General features: G+C 42.7%; 1 pseudogene; it reads right to left on the minus strand.

The window, feature by feature from the left end:
- Positions 1 to 477: 477 nt before the first annotated feature.
- Positions 478 to 10,608, minus strand: LOC123397196 (annotated as a pseudogene).
- Between the last annotated feature and the right edge of the window lie 3,948 nt (positions 10,609 to 14,556).

Raw genomic sequence — 14,556 nt, forward strand, 5'->3', positions numbered from 1 at the left:
TTCCATCCCCAAACAAGTTCCCTTGTTTGAAATTAAATACTACATGATTCAAACAGGCATTTGAAGTAGTTCACAGTTCTCGCTCACAGAAAGCCTAAGATCAACCACATGGAACTGCCTTGGACTTCAGCTCATGGGTACTATCAAGCCTAGTACGCAAGGGGAGAAAGCAAGGCATGTGTATATATAACCAGAGACAGCTAAGATGTTAAGAGTTGTACTAGGGCGCAACCCATTTATAGTATTTATTTCTGAAGGACAGCATGAGCACGCCCACAACAACCACTGTGATTAAACGCAAGATAATGCGCTGCCGAATTATGACCATGAATTTACAAATACTTCTTAATATATCCACTAAACAGATTACTGGTGAACAATCTCCATGACAGTTTTATCTTTGGAAAATTCCAAATTCAGTTGCAAAGGAACACATGCATTGTAGTTACATATCACTCATTCTGACGGGTCTGAATCTGGGAAGTCATATTTCTTTGGAAAAATGGATACAGCAAAGGAGCTATTACATCAAATTTACCAACATGAACATAAAGCAAAGAGCGGAGGGGCATCATCAAACGCAGGCTTTTACTTCGTAGCCTGGGCAATGATGTTACTGATGGAGCTAGCTTCCCCTTTAGCAGCCTCTACCAACGAATCCTATCAAAGTAGGTAAGCGAATTGTTAAGAGAGAAAAAAAAGTATGGACTTTTTGAGAGTAGTCCAACACAGGTTTTGCGATTTTCTATTGTACTCGTGTTTTTATATCTGTACAAACTATATTGGAAGCACAAACCCATTCAAGAGGTAACGGTAGATTTTAGAAGACAATGCTAATCCTGATATTTAAGCAAAGAAATGAAATCTAGTCATGGAAATGTACAATTTATGTTTGTTTGGTGGTGCAGCAATAAGTCTTGCAACATTCTTCTTGCTAGATTCCTGAAACTCACCAGAAATGAGAATCTCATCCACTACGTAGTAGGCCTACAAATTTCACCATTGGTACTCACGAAAATGAGTACATGACTCATAAAAATGGCATAACTCAGTAAAGAAAAAAAAATCATATAACTCCAGTCCTGGGTCTTCAGCATCAGCATTTCAACATATGTGAAACATATTACCTTGTGGAAATTGAATATCAAATCCAGCTCGCATACCTCAAGAAATTATGAAAAAGACGGTCAAAACAATAGTATATTTTGTTGGGGAACGTCGCATGGGAAACAAAAAATTTCCTACGCGCACGAAGACCTATCATGGTGATGTCCATCTACGAGAGGGGATGAGTGATCTACATACCCTTGTAGACCGTACAGCAGAAGCGTTAGAGAACGCGGTTGATGTAGTGGAACGTCCTCACGTCCCTCGATCCGCCCCGCGAACAATCCCGCGATCAGTCCCACGATCTAGTACCGAACGAACGGCACCTCCGCGTTCAGCACACGTACAGCTCGACGATGATCTCGGCCTTCTTGATCCAGCAAGAGAGACGGAGAGGTAGAAGAGTTATCCGGCAGTGTGACGGCGCTCCGGAGGTTGGTGATGACCTTGTCTCAGCAGAGCTCCGCCCGAGCTCCGAAGAAACGCGATCTAGAGGGAAAACTGTGGAGGTATGTGGTCGGGCTGCCGTGGAAAAATCGTCTCAAATCAGCCCTAAAACCTCCGTATATATAGGTGGGAGGGAGGGAGCCTTGCCTTGGGGCTCAAGGAGCCCCAAGGGGGTCGGCCGAGTCCAAGGGGGAGGACTCTCCCCCCCCCCAAACCGAGTTGGACTAGGTTTGGTGGGAGGGAGTCCCCCTCCCTTCCCACCTCCTCCTTTTTTTTCCTTTTCTCTCTTGATTTTCTTCTCCTTGGCGCATAGGGCACTTGTGGGCTGTCCCACCAGCCCACTAAGGGCTGGTGTGTCTCCCCCAAGGCCTATGGGCTTCCCCGGGGTGGGTTGCCCCCCCGGTGAACTCCCGGAACCCATTCGTCATTCCCGGTACATTCCCGGTAACTCCGAAAACCTTCCGGTAATCAAATGAGGTCATCCTATATATCAATCTTCGTTTCCGGACCATTCCGGAAACCCTCGTGACGTCCGTGATCTCATCTGGGACTCCGAACAACATTCGGTAACCAACCATATAACTCAAATACGCATAAAACAATGTCGAACCTTAAGTGTGCAGACCCTGCGGGTTCGAGAACTACGTAGACATGACCCGAGAGACTCCTCGGTCAATATCCAATAGCGGGACCTGGATGCCCATATTGGATCCTACATATTCTACGAAGATCTTATCGTTTGAACCTCAGTGCCAAGGATTCATATAATCCCGTATGTCATTCCCTTTGTCCTTCGGTATGTTACTTGCCCGAGATTCGATCGTCAGTATCCGCATACCTATTTCAATCTCGTTTACCGGCAAGTCTCTTTACTCGTTCCGTAATACAAGATCCCGCAACTTACACTAAGTTACATTGCTTGCAAGGCTTGTGTGTGATGTTGTATTACCGAGTGGGCCCCGAGATACCTCTCCGTCACATGGAGTGACAAATCCCAGTCTTGATCCATACTAACTCAACTAACACCTTCGGAGATACCTATAGAGCATCTTTATAGTCACCCAGTTACGTTGCGACGTTTGATACACACAAAGCATTCCTCCGGTGTCAGTGAGTTATATGATCTCATGGTCATAGGAATAAATACTTGACACGCAGAAAACAGTAGCAACAAAATGACACGATCAACATGCTACGTCTATTAGTTTGGGTCTGGTCCATCACATGATTCTCCTAATGATGTGATCCCATTATCAAGTGACAACACTTGCCTATGGCCAGGAAACCTTGACCATCTTTGATCAACGAGCTAGTCAACTAGAGGCTTACTAGGGACAGTGTTTTGTCTATGTATCCGCACAAGTATTGTGTTTCCAATCAATACAATTATAGCATGGATAATAAACGATTATCATGAACTAAGAAATATAATAATAACTAATTTATTATTGCCTCTAGAGCATATTTCCAACAGTCTCCCACTTGCACTAGAGTCAATAATCTAGTTCACATCACCATGTGATTCCAACGAATCCAACACCCATATAGTTCTGGGGTCTGATCACGTCTTGATCGTGAGAGAGGTTTCAGTCAACGGTTCTGAAACTTTCAGATCCGTGTGTTCTTTACAAATCTTCATGTCATCTTATAGATGCTGCTACTACGTGCTATTCGGAAATGCTCCAAATATCTACTCTACTATACGAATCCGTTTCACTACTCATAGTTATTCGGATTAGTGTCAAAGCTTGCATCAACGTAACCCTTTACGACGAACTCTTTAACCACCTCCATAATCGAGAAAAATTCCTTAGTATATTCAGTTACTAAGGATAACTTTGACCGCTGATCACTAATTCAATCCTGGATCACTCTGTGTACCTCTTAACAGATTTTGAGTCAAGGCACACATCATGTGCGGTACACAGCATGGCATACTTTAGATTCTACGGCTAAGGCATAGAAGACGACATTCGTCTATTCTCTTTATTCTGCCGTGGTCGGGTTTTGAGTCTTACTCAAATTCACACCTCACAACGCAATCAAGAACTCCTTCTTTGCTGATCTATTTTGAACTCTTTCAAAAACTTGTCAAGGCATGCATCTTGTTGAAACTTCTATTAAGCGCTTTTGATCTATCTCCATAGATCTTTGATGCTCAACGTTCAAGTAGCGTAATCCAGGTACTCCTTTGAAAACTTCTTTCAAACAACCTTGTATGCTTTACAGAAATTCTACATTACTTCTGATCCACAATATGTCAACCACATATACCTATCAGAAATTCTATAGTGCTCCCACTCACTTCTTTGGAAATAAAAGTTTCTCATAAACCTTGTACAAACCCAAAATCTTTGATCATCTCATCAAAGTGTATATTCCAACTCCAAGATGCTTGCACCAGTCCATTGAAGGATCACTGGAGTTTGCATACTTGCTAATATCTTTAGGATCGACAAAACCTTCTGGTTGTATCACATACAATGTTTGCTCAAGGAAACCGTCGAGGAAACAATGTTTTGACATCCTACATGCAATATTTCATAAATAATGCATCAACAACTAACATAATTCTAACAGACCTTTAGCATCGCTACGAGTGAGAAAGTCTCATCATAGTCAACTGTTTGATCTTGTCGAAAACATCTTTGCGACAAGTCGAGCTTTTCTTAATAGTGACTTATCACCATCATCGTCTGTCTTCCTTTAATGATCCATTTTATTCAATAGTCCTATGATCATCAAGTAGTTCTACCAAAGTCTACACTTTGTTTTCACACATGGATCCTCTCTCGGATTTCATGGCTTCCAGCCATTTGTCGGAATCCGGGCCCACCATTTCTTTCTCCATAACTCGTAGGTTCACTGTTGCTCAACAACATGACCTCCAAGACAGGGTTACCGTACCACTCTGCAGTAGTACGCGACCTTGTCGACCTACGAGGCTTGTAGTAACTTGATCCGATGCTTGATGATCACCATCATCAGCTTCCACTTCAATTGGTGTAGGCGCCACAGGAACAACTTCCTGCGCCCTGCTACACACTGGTTGAAGTGATGGTTCAATAACCTTATCAAGTTCTACTACCCTCCCACTCAATTCTTTCGAGAGAAACCTTTCCTCGAGAAAGGATCCGTTTCTAGAAACAAACACTTTGCTTTCGGATCTGAGATAGGAGATGTACCCAACTGTTTTGGATATCCTATGAAGATGCATTTATCCGCTTTGGGTTTGAGCTTATCAGACTGAAACTTTTTCACATAAGTGTCGAAGCCCCAAATTTTCAAGAAACGACAGTTTAGATTTCTCTAAACCTCAGTCTTTACTGTGTCATCTCAACGGAAATACGCGGTGCCCTATTTAAAGTGAGTGCGGTTGTCTCTAATGCATAACCCATAAACGATAGTGGTAATTCGATAAGAGACATCATAGTATGCACCATACCAAATAGTGTGTGGCTATGACGTTCAGATACATCATCACACTATGATGTTCCAGGTGGCATGAACTGCGAAACAATTTCCACATTGTCTTAACTGCGTACCAAAACTCGTAACTCAGATATTCATTTCCATGATCATATCGTAGACAGTTTATCCTCTTGTTACGACGAACTTCACTCTGAAACGGAATTGAACTTTTCAACATTTCAGACTTGTGATTCATTAAGTAAATACTCCTGTATCTACTCAAATCGTTACTGAAGTAATAACATAATGATATTCACTGCATGCCTCAGCACCCATTGGACTGCATACATCAAAATGTATCACTTCCAACAAGTTACTATCTTATTTCATCTCAATGAAAAACAAGGCCTTGCTCATGTGGTATGATTTGCATGTCACTAGTGATTCGAAATCAGGTGAGTACAAAGATCCATCAGCATGGAGCCTCTTCATGCAATTTATACTAACATGACTCAAGCGGCAGTGCCACAAGTAAGTGGTACTATCATCATTAACTCGTATCTTTTGGCACCAATATCATAAACATGTGTAACACTACGATCGAGATTCAATAAACCATTGAAGGTGAATATTCAAGAAAATAGAGTAACCATTATTCTCTTTAAATGAATAATCGTATTGCAATAAACACGATCCAATCATGTTCATGCTTAACGCAAGCACCAAATAACAATTATTTAGGTTTAACACCAATCCCGATGGTAGAGGGAGCGTGCGGCGTTTGATCATATCAACCTTGGAAACACTTCCAACACGTATCGTCACCTCGCCTTTAGCTAGTCTCCGTTTATGCCGTAGCTTTCATTTCGTGTTACTAATCACTTAGCAACCGAACCGGTATCCAATACCCTCATGCTACTAGGAGTACTAGTAAAGTACACATCAACATCATGTATATCAAATACACTTCTTTCGACTTTTGCCAGCCTTCTTATCTACCAAGTATCTAGAGTTACTCCGCCTCAGTGACTGTTCCCCTCATTACAGAAGCACTTAGTCTCCGGTTTGGGTTTAATCTTGGGTCTCTTCATTGGTGCAGCAACTGTTTTGCCGTTTCACGAAGTATCCCTTCTAGCCCTTGCCTTTCTTGAAACTTAGTGGTTTTACAAACCATCAACTATTGATGCTCCTTCTTGATTTCTACTTTCGCAGTGTCAAACATCGCGAATCGCTCAAGGATCATTGTATCTATCCTCGATATGTTATAGTTCATCACGGAGCTCTCACAGCTTGGTGGCAGTGACTTTGGAGAACCATCACTATCTCATCTGGAAGATTAACTCCCACTTGATTCAAGTGATTGTCGTACTCATACAATCTGAGCACACGCTCAACGATTGAGCTTTTCTCCTTTACTTTGTGGACAAAGAATCTTGTCGGAGGTCTCGTACCTCTCAACAAGGGCATGAGCATGAAATCACAACTTCATCTCTTTGGAACATCACTTATGTTCCGTGACGTTTCAAAACGTCTTCGGTGCCTTGCTTCTAAGCCATTAAGTATTTTGCACTGAACTATCGTGTAGTCATCAGAAACGTGTATGTCGGATGTTCACAGCATCCACAGACGACGCTCGAGGTGCAGCACACCGAGTGGTGAATTAAGGACATAAGCCTTCTGCGCAGCAACGAGGACAATCCTCTTCAAATTTTGCTACTATCAACTTTCAACTAAATTTTCTCTAGGAACATATAAAAACAGTAGAGCTATAGCGCAAGCTACATCGTAATTCGCAAAGACCATTAGACTATGTTCATGACAATTAGTTCAGTTAATCATATTACTTAAGAACTCCCACTCAAAAGGTACATCTCTCTAGTCATTTCAGTGGTACATGATCCAAATCCACTATCTCAAGTCCGATCATCACGTGAGTCGAGAATAGTTTCAGTGGTAAGCATCTCTATGCTAATCATATCAACTATACGATTCATGCTCGACCTTTCGGTCTCATGTGTTCCGAGGCCATGTCTGCACATGCTAGGCTCGTCAAGCTTAACCCGAGTGTTCCGCGTGCGCAACTGTTTTGCACCCGTTGTATGTGAACGTTGAGTCTATCACACCCGATCATCACGTGGTGTCTCGAAACGACGAACTGTAGCAACGGTGCACAGTCGGGGAGAACACAATTTCGTCTTGAAATTTTAGTGAGAGATCACCTCATAATGCTACCGTCGTTCTAAGCAAAATAAGGTGCATAAAAGGATTAACATCACATGCAATTCATAAGTGATATGATATGGCCATCATCACGTGCTTCTTGATCTCCATCACCAAAGCACCGGCACGATCTTCTTGTCACCGGCGCGACACCATGATCATCCATCAACGTGTTGCCATCGGGGTTGTCGTGCTACTCATGCTATTACTACCAAAACTACATCCTAGCAAAATAGTAAACGCATCTGCAAGCACAAACGTTAGTATAAAGACAACCCTATGGCTCCTGCCGGTTGCCGTACCATCGACGTGCAAGTCGATATTTCTATTACAACATGATCATCTCATACATCCAATATATCACATCACATCGTTGGCCATATCACATCACAAGCATACCCTGCAAAAACAAGTTAGACGTCCTCTAATTTTGTTGTTGCATGTTTTACGTGGTGACCAAGGGTATCTAGTAGGATCGCATCTTACTTACAAAAACACCACAACGGAGATATATGAGTTGCTATTTAACCTCATCCAAGGACCTCCTCGGTCAAATCCGATTCAACTAAAGTTGGAGAAACCGACACTTGCCAGTCATCTTTGAGCATAGGGGGTTACTCGTAACGATGAAACCAGTCTCTCGTAAGCGTACGAGTAATGTCGGTCCAAGCCGCTTCAATTCAACAATACCGCGGAATCAAGAAAAGACTAAGGAGGGCAGCAAAACGCACATCACCGCCCACAAAAACTTTTGTGTTCTACTCGAGAAGACATCTACGCATGAACCTAGCTCATGATGCCACTGTTGGGGAACGTCGCATGGGAAACAAAAAAATTCCTACGCGCACGAAGACCTATCATGGTGATGTCCATCTACGAGAGGGGATGAGTGATCTACATACCCTTGTAGACCGTACAGCAGAAGCGTTAGAGAACGCGGTTGATGTAGTGGAACGTCCTCACGTCCCTCGATCCGCCCCGCGAACAATCCCGCGATCAGTCCCACGATCTAGTACCGAACGGACGGCACCTCCGCGTTCAGCACACGTACAGCTCGACGATGATCTCGGCCTTCTTGATCCAGCAAGAGAGACGGAGAGCTAGAAGAGTTCTCCGGTAGCGTGACGGCGCTCCGGAGGTTGGTGATGACCTTGTCTCAGCAGGGCTCCGCCCGAGCTCCGCAGAAACGCGATCTAGAGGAAAAACTGTGGAGGTATGTGGTCGGGCTGCCGTGGAAAAATCGTCTCAAATCAGCCCTAAAACCTCCGTATATATAGGTGGGAGGGAGGGAGCCTTGCCTTGGGGCTCAAGGAGCCCCAAGGGGGTCGGCCGAGTCCAAGGGGGAGGACTCTCCCCCCCCCCCCCAAACCGAGTTGGACTAGGTTTGGTGGGAGGGAGTCCCCCTCCCTTCCCACCTCCTCCTTTTTTTTCCTTTTCTCTCTTGATTTTCTTCTCCTTGGCGCATAGGGCACTTGTGGGCTGTCCCACCAGCCCACTAAGGGCTGGTGTGTCTCCCCCAAGGCCTATGGGCTTCCCCGGGGTGGGTTGCCCCCCCGGTGAACTCCCGGAACCCGTTCGTCATTCCCGGTACATTCCCGGTAACTCCGAAAACCTTCCGGTAATCAAATGAGGTCATCCTATATATCAATCTTCGTTTCCGGACCATTCCGGAAACCCTCGTGACGTCCGTGATCTCATCTGGGACTCCGAACAACATTCGGTAACCAACCATATAACTCAAATACGCATAAAACAATGTCGAACCTTAAGTGTGCAGACCCTGCGGGTTCGAGAACTACGTAGACATGACCCGAGAGACTCCTCGGTCAATATCCAATAGCGGGACCTGGATGCCCATATTGGATCCTACATATTCTACGAAGATCTTATCGTTTGAACCTCAGTGCCAAGGATTCATATAATCCCGTATGTCATTCCCTTTGTCCTTCGGTATGTTACTTGCCCGAGATTCGATCGTCAGTATCCGCATACCTATTTCAATCTCGTTTACCGGCAAGTCTCTTTACTCGTTTCGTAATACAAGATCCCGGAACTTACACTAAGTTACATTGCTTGCAAGGCTTGTGTGTGATGTTGTATTACCGAGTGGGCCCCGAGATACCTCTCCGTCACATGGAGTGACAAATCCCAGTCTTGATCCATACTAACTCAACTAACACCTTCGGAGATACCTATAGAGCATCTTTATAGTCACCCAGTTATGTTGCGACGTTTGATACACACAAAGCATTCCTCCGGTGTCAGTGAGTTATATGATCTCATGGTCATAGGAATAAATACTTGACACGCAGAAAACAGTAGCAACAAAATGACACGATCAACATGCTACGTCTATTAGTTTGGGTCTGGTCCATCACATGATTCTCCTAATCATGTGATCCCGTTATCAAGTGACAACACTTGCCTATGGCCAGGAAACCTTGACCATCTTTGATCAACGAGCTAGTCAACTAGAGGCTTACTAGGGACAGTGTTTTGTCTATGTATCCACACAAGTATTGTGTTTCCAATCAATACAATTATAGCATGGATAATAAACGATTATCATGAACTAAGAAATATAATAATAACTAATTTATTATTGCCTCTAGAGCATATTTCCAACATATTTCACCCAGGAAGAAAACAATAGTACATTCAAGAAATAATGCTAATCCATAAAAAACATCACAGGGAACCACTTACACTGCCGAAGTAGCGGTCCAGTATCTCAACAAAATGATGGATAATTCAAGGACTTCGAGCTCATTGTCATTAGCATCGATACACATGCAGAAATAGAGGCTGGCATACTTGTACATAATTATCAGCAGATATATATAAATAGCTAACAAGCATATCTTGCAAACAGAATAGACTCAATGGCGTTCCTTATTACTAAAACATACCTTATGTACACAACCGTGTAACCTCTCCACTCGACAAAGTTACAGAGTTTTGGCACTCGAGTAAGAATGAGCCCACTAAGCTCATGGATGACCTTTCCAAATGAGAAGGGTGTGTAAAAATCAGCTAACCAATACAATCCTCCTAGCCAACAAGAATAATGTAGTTGGCGGTAGCGATTTAAGAGGTTTAAATGTAAAACCGGTGTCGATGTATCAGCACCTACAATACTTGGCCATCTTTCATAGAAAACAAATACATTGAATGGGTACCCAAGAGGTCAGAAAAATGTCAAAATCATGCATTAAATCGTTAAAGAGATAGAATCACAAATCATCAACACTGGGCAGCAACAGAAATGCTTGCATCTGTGACAGTAGAATAGCTGAAATTTATCCTTAGTAGAATAGCTGAAATTTGCCTCACCTTGCCATGGCGGCTGATTAGGAGCACGAAATTAATCTGAGAAAACACAGAGAAGAAAAGGAATGTTAAGCGACAATGAACCCCGAACAAGATTCAGTGCTAGTGGCAACAAGCAACCGCCTGTGTTGCACAGACACAGACAGATATTTGATTTTTCAAACAACGGCGACAAAAAAACACTGCTATATGTATTTAATTATATTGTATTATTCATTAAATCTTAAAAGTGCACGTCAGCATGAAAAACTATCGACTACACTTATTCTACATCATTTTTTTTAGCAAACGACACTTTTATTGATTTTTAGCGGGCGTTTCGCTTGCGGGGCTCGCCCCGGGGTGTGGGTACATCGCGTCGGATTGTGTTCATAGATCGAATTTGTGCTTTCCCCGGCCAACCAAGCATCTTCAATGGTGCAGAATCTAGATACCAGATCACACAATTCCAGGAGTGTTTGAACACAGTGGCGAGCGAGGGCATTCGAAACGCCCTTATCCTTGCATCCGCGCTGGAAGGCTGTTATTATGTCCGAGTCCTGGTAGCTCGGTATCTTGTTTTTGACACACAAGAACCTAGCCCAGAACAGCCTGATTGACTCATCAGGAATTTGTTGCACATAGGTTAGATCCCAAACGTCTGGTGGGGCCGAGTTATCGGGGCGATACTCGATGTGGGAGGTGGGTGGGTGAGTTTGATCTCTATGGACCAGGGTCCAAAGCCCTATCATCCTCATCCCTTGTCAGATCTGTAGCCCATCAGATCGGTCGGACTAATTTGAAGATTAGTTTCATCGACTACCTCTGATCGGCCGGTGTCTGAGTCTCTTTCCAAAAAATACCTTAGCCCTTTGTCCTTGAAGGAGGGTTCATAAGGCCAGAGAGGAGTCATGGGTCGCCTCGATCCCGCAAAGGAGAGAAGGAGTTTTCATGACAGAAGTTTCGGGCATGGGAATCATGCACGTGAGTTTGGAGTCGTTAACCGACGATCCCATCGATCCTTCCGTCGATCTCACAGCGGAACTCCCAATGAAAACACCAGTGTCGGTGTGAAAACCGACAGACTTTGGGGTAGGGGTCCCGAGCTATGGATCTTGTACGGATGGTAACAGGAACAAGGAGGCGATGTTTACCCAGGTTCGGGCCCTCTTGATGAAGGTAAAAGCCTACGTCCTTCTCTTGTTTATATCAATGGAAAAGTATCAAGTACAGAGTTGATCTACCTCGAGATCGTTAGATGTGTTCTAACTCTAGGGCTAGGTGAATGATGTTGTGTTGATGTTCTCTCAACGGGCTAAACCCTATGGCTTATATACACGCCACGTAGGGCATCTAGGGTTACAAAGTCGGTATCTTGGAGTATACATCAAACCTGCAGCATATGCACTCTTGATAACGCCACGTTGTACAGCTTTCGGGGTCCATCTTGAGGAGGACGAGGAGAACCCATCGACCCAATACGGGGAGCCTGGGCCTACTAGGTTAGTGCCCCCTATTCCAGGATACCGTCAATGACGCACGGACTAGTCTTTTTTCTTCTGGCCAATGATATTTAGTTTGTCTTTTTGACCTTTGAGATTTGTGATCATTATTAAAACCATGATTGTGAGTTCTCGTGTTAGTTTAGTGTGATATATCATACAATGGTAACATTAACCAGTGATTGATCGATCAACATATAACTTCGACGAAGCGATCTCCAGATGATCAGTTTTTGTGAAATGTAGCATACTTAATTTGTATATTTCACATGTGTAACATATTCAAAAATATTGATCTTGCACACTAACTAAAGTCATTACTAATTTGTTCAATATTCGATATGATGTCCATGTCTGTGTGTGTAAATAACTTACAATAAGAACTACTTTTTTATAGAAAAAATTCTTCTTCTTTTACTCCCCACTCATATAGCGGGGATGTGCATTCTCAATCAAATGATTTCTTACTTCTACGACAAATAAAATTTAATCTTCATACAACACAACATTTTCAGAATATGTAAAAAGGAAAAGGCGGCTTTGAGGAACCAGAGCAAGGCAAGTATCAGTCTGCTTCTTATATGCTAGGTGCTAGCTAGTTGTATCCACTTTTGTCGACCAACAGAGCATGGCATTTCACCGCATATATTCTTGGCACTACCAATCACTTTCCCTCCTTCCAGAACCATTATGAAATATGGACAGTGCGGGATCATGAAGTGAATAAAAATGCAAAAATACATGCATCTAGTATAAACTCAAAGGAATTGCTAGTATATTAGAGAAGAATAGTTGGAAGAGTTGGTTGCAACTTGCAAGTGCAAAAGCCAATTGATAAATGTAGTATGGGGATCATTTTCAGAAGAGTTGGTTGCAACTTTCGAGTGTAAAGTAAGTGACGATGAGTCCTATGTTAGGCATCTTAAATTTTTTTATGGCAGTAAATCGAGCATACACCTCATGTTATCTATGTAACTCAAATGATTTGACTCGCAATGTATCACCTCTTGGCAACATGAAGCATAATCTCGTTAATTTTCTCATATAATTCATGCCATATTGATTAGTTTTCTCAACAAAATGGAGCACCTTTACAGTTATGTGGACTAGGATCACGGTCAAATATGACCCTTCTCTCCTTTTCATGCCACGAGAATAATCTCCAATAATAAAGTGAATCACTAAGCATGCGAGTTATATCTCATCAGTATAGTGTAAGAGTTTGTTTAGCCAGCATCACGCAAGTAAGCACAATATCAAACATGTATCGCACTTCCAAAAAGCTAGGTTTTCACCATGTATGCATACTCAAGACTTTCCAATTGGATGTCGCACTCTTCTCCATCACTCCTTACTCGTAAACTAGACGTATTTTCTTCTTTTACACAACTTGATGCATAGCTTCATTCCTCAAATTGTGCATTACTTTTACCTAAGATAACCAGATGTTCATAGTGAGCAAGTGCGCAAGTGCCATGTAAATTCTAAGCATGTGACTAGCCAAAATATCAACCGTGTGGCATATCATCACTGTTCTCTTGAATCATGGTACCTTCCATCCCCAAACAAGTAATCTTGATTGAAATAAAGTAGCTGACAGTTCTCACTCCTAGAAAGCCTGAGACCAACAAGGAAGAGGAAACTGCCTCGACTAAAGCTTGTGGATATTGTAAAGCCTAGCAAGTAAGAAGGGAAGAAAGCAAGACCAGCATAATATATAGCCAGAGACAGCTAAGATGTTAGAGTTGTACCACGGGCAACCTTTTTATTTTATTTATTTCAGAAGGACAACCTGAGCACGGCCCCAACAACCATTGTGCTTAACCACAAGAGAATGCACTCCCGAATTATGTCATGGATTCACATTAAAAAACACAGGTGAACAATCTCCATAACAGTCACCTTTGGAAGATCCCAATTCAGTTGCAAAGGAGCACGTACATTGTAGTTGCATATCACTCATTCTGAACGGGTTGGAATCTGATAAGTCGCATTTCTTTGGGAAAATGGATACAACAAAGGAGCTATTACATCAAGTTTACCAACATAAACATAAACCAAAGGGCGGAAGGGCAGGGATCATAAGTCGCGTTCATGGGCGGTAGTCGAAGATGTAAAGACAAGGCTCCAAGGGTTTCGAGATCATGAAGCGATGGCAGTATGCCATATGAATCATAAATCCAGTTATTCTCTCATATAATTTTCAAGCCATACTTGATCACTTTTGTTGACAAAATGGACCCATCTTCTAATTTATGTGCGATCCGATGATTAAATACACAGAGCACCTTTACAGCTGGACCATGATCATGTTCTAATATGACCCTTCTCTCATGTTCATATCATGAGCCTTTATGTTAGAAGAGAATAAAGTGGATCAATAAGCATATTAGTCGTATTCCATCAATCTAGTATATACAGTTTTATAGCTTCCATCACGCATGAAAGGACATCGACTATGCATCAAACCCCGGAATGGTTAGGCTTTCACTAAGTCTGGTACACAAGACATTTCGATTGGATGCTTCAATCTTCCTCGACCTTGCTTACTCGTAAACCA

The sequence above is a fragment of the Hordeum vulgare genome, chromosome 5H (assembly GCF_904849725.1).
Source record: "Hordeum vulgare subsp. vulgare chromosome 5H, MorexV3_pseudomolecules_assembly, whole genome shotgun sequence".
In the NCBI taxonomy this organism is placed as follows: domain Eukaryota; kingdom Viridiplantae; phylum Streptophyta; class Magnoliopsida; order Poales; family Poaceae; genus Hordeum; species Hordeum vulgare.